This window comes from Emys orbicularis, chromosome 6, assembly GCF_028017835.1.
Source record: "Emys orbicularis isolate rEmyOrb1 chromosome 6, rEmyOrb1.hap1, whole genome shotgun sequence".
Taxonomy (NCBI): Eukaryota; Metazoa; Chordata; order Testudines; family Emydidae; genus Emys; species Emys orbicularis.
Genome location: NC_088688.1, coordinates 52286075 through 52289302, shown reverse-complemented (window position 1 = coordinate 52289302; position 3228 = coordinate 52286075).

Genomic DNA, 3228 nt, shown 5'->3' with positions numbered 1-3228 from the left:
GAGGTCTCTTTCTGTGTGCTTAAAAAGACATTCCTAGAACAGGAAGACCAACTCTGGTAGGAATAAAAAATCCACATCATCATAGAATATGGTTACAGAAATGCATTCACTTCACTGTTAATTCATTTAATAAATTCCTGTGTATTTCATGGCCAACACATTTATGTACACTAATCATACTACTTCTGGTTTAAATTACATCTGCAATTTTAATACTTTTTAAAACACTTCTTATACAAGTATACAGTAATAATGGATGCAGGTCTTATCAAATTTAAAAAGAAACTATTTCTACAATTAAGGGTCATCATCATTGCAAATCATGTAGCTTTGTATCTAACTATCTGATTAGAATACACAAAGTTGGGTGTTGTGAACTCAAACCAGTATGTGTATAAACTGTACATGTGCATTTTTAGAAGGTAAAGTTCTCAAAATATTTTCAATACTGTGCCACAAAGGAATTCTAATGGCTGTACAGATGAGTATTTGTTAATGAGCTGTTTAGTACATCAACCCTTTCTAAACTGAAGATTTTATGTAATCTAGCCATTCATTTAACTGTTTGAGCAGCCTTGTAAGTGCCAGTGTTCTAAAGGGTAAGAAAAGCTACTGTAATTAAATTAACTGCTGCATATTAATGCTTGCATTTTGGGTTTATTCCATATTTCTGCAAGCTTTAGTCTTTAAAAAACTATCTAGTAACTTATTTTGATAGCGTGCCTGAAAGGCATATTTATACTTAGTGACATTAAAATTTTTGCCAGCATCTAAGAGTTGTCACCATCACTATTGGCATTTTGAAAAGCTAAGCTGTGTAATCGGAATGAGCAAGGTGGCACTAAAACAAACTGGAAGATGTACAGAAGTCACTGAATTCTTGTTAGAAAAATACCTTTCAGTTACTACAGATGAAAGTTACATTGAATGCAAATTGCTCTATGTCTCAGAGAAGAAGTGACTATTTGACACCCGTTAACTGTTATACAAGCAGGTGATAGCATCAGCTTGGCTATACCTATCATGCAATTCTGAATGCTTATATTTCTATTTTGTAGCTAGAAAAATGAATCTAAGTAAGACTGAGCAGTTGAGAATGGGTCACATTTTTGGCTGCTGTTTGCTCTAACCTATGCCAAACAGTTGGTTCAGTATGCAGCAATCCAAGATCAGAAGATTACAAAGGTGAACTTTGTGACCATTTCACATGCCTTGACCTGTGCTGTGAGTGTTTTGTCTCTGGTCCTCAAGATTTGGTCCTATCTTTAAATTTGAGTTCCAAAAAGCAGTTTCAAAGTTATGTGGTTACAGGTTTCCTTTTACAGAAGATTTTTAGAAACAAAGAAAAACCCTACTATGGCCTCTGTCACATGTAAATTATGCATCCCAAAGAATTGTTTGATAAAACAACTACTGCATGTCTCCTTATATTAGATTCACATTTAGGTTGTTTTATTTACAGAATTCCAAACTTTTTTTTTTAAAAAAAGATGTTTGATATAACAATGATATTCATGTACAGCCCCACCTCATCTAGTTCCTAATATTCCCTACTATTCCAAGCCACAGATTTAACCCTATGGTGAAGCAATCCAAACAATGTTTGTTTTTTTCATGCTTGAGTATCTAGAAACATAGCAAACTAATACTTTAAAAGAGCTCTCTGGAAAAATGTCTTTATTTTTCCTTTTCAAAACAGTTAACGTTACTGGCCAACAAATTCAGAAATAAAAACTTTCTTGGACGATGCATTGTATTGCTTTATTTTAAAATGTTTGATAATTAGATTTGTAGGCATAAACTAACATTCTTGTTGTACAAAATACTTCTGCATATTAACTATGCTTACATCCACGCTGCAGATACATCTGTGAATGCTTGACATTAGTTCCCCTGGTGTTTTATAGGAAGCACCACTGAAATCAGTTGTAATTTATGGGACATTAATATAATATATGGAGATATACCTGTCTCATAGAGTTGGAAGGGACCCTGAAAGGTCATAGAGTCCAGCCCCCTACCTTCACTAGCAGGACCAAGTACTGATTTTGCCCCAGATCCCTAAGTGGCCCCCTCAAGGATTGAACTCACAACCCTGGGTTTAGCAGGCTAATGCTCAAACCACTGAGCTATCCCTCCCCCATGCTCCTATGCTAGCTGCATGTTGGCTGAGCAGTTCTGCTTCTGCAACAAAACCAGATAAATAGAATTAATGTCTAGCCAGTTGCTTACAATGTACATATTAAGAACCAGTAGGAGATCCACATAGCACGGTCTGTTGTGCTATGCAGTGAACAGTGCCACCTATTCTTAAGGTTGGCCATTTCTTCCCATTGTAAGACCTTGTTTCCAGTTCCTTTTAACTTTGCTAGACTTTAATCATTGAGGTTGAAATTTTCTCTAGCAGGCTGATTTTCTGGGGAAAGTTTCAGCCAAAACAGTTCAGCTCTCTCAGAGAACAAGGGTAGCAGAAAATGTTGTTTTACAGTGTTTTTTGTTTGTTTGTTTGTTTGTTTGTTTTAAAGAAAATAGCCATTTTGGTGAGATGCTTCCTGGTCTGTCCTGTGCTCTGAAGCCTCACCCTTCCCCCATTAGGCAATGTGTGGGAGAAAGGATCTTGACTCAAATGCAGAGGGGAAAGAGTAGCTTTGGGCATGGAGGTGGTGGAGGGAGAGACTTGAGAGTGGCTAGGCAAGTAGACCACAACTGGGAGCTAGGGAACGGGAGGACTGGGAACTACTGAGAGGGGAGATGAGCAGGTGGGGGGGAAACCGATCCGACGAGCTGGATTTTGGGGGCAGAACAGGGACTAATTGGGCAAAGACACTGTGATCCACTGATTGAGAGAGCAACAGAGGGTCCTGTGGCACCTTTAAGACTAACAGAAGTATTGGGAGCATAAGCTTTCGTGGGTAAGAACCTCACTTCTTCAGATGCATATGAAGAAGTGAGGTTCTTGGGAGCATAAGCTTTCGTGAGGTTCTTACCCACGAAAGCTTATGCTCCCAATACTTCTGTTAGTCTTAAAGGTGCCACAGGACCCTCTGTTGCTTTTTACAGATTCAGACTAACACAGCTACCCCTCTGATACTTGATTGAGAGAGAGAACTCCTGGCTGGAGTGTGTGGTGAGTACTGGAGTTAGGAAATGCCTGTTAAGGTTGCTTGTGAACATTTATTTGGACCTCTTGTGCATATGTATTGTGCTACAGTCTTTAATTACATGATC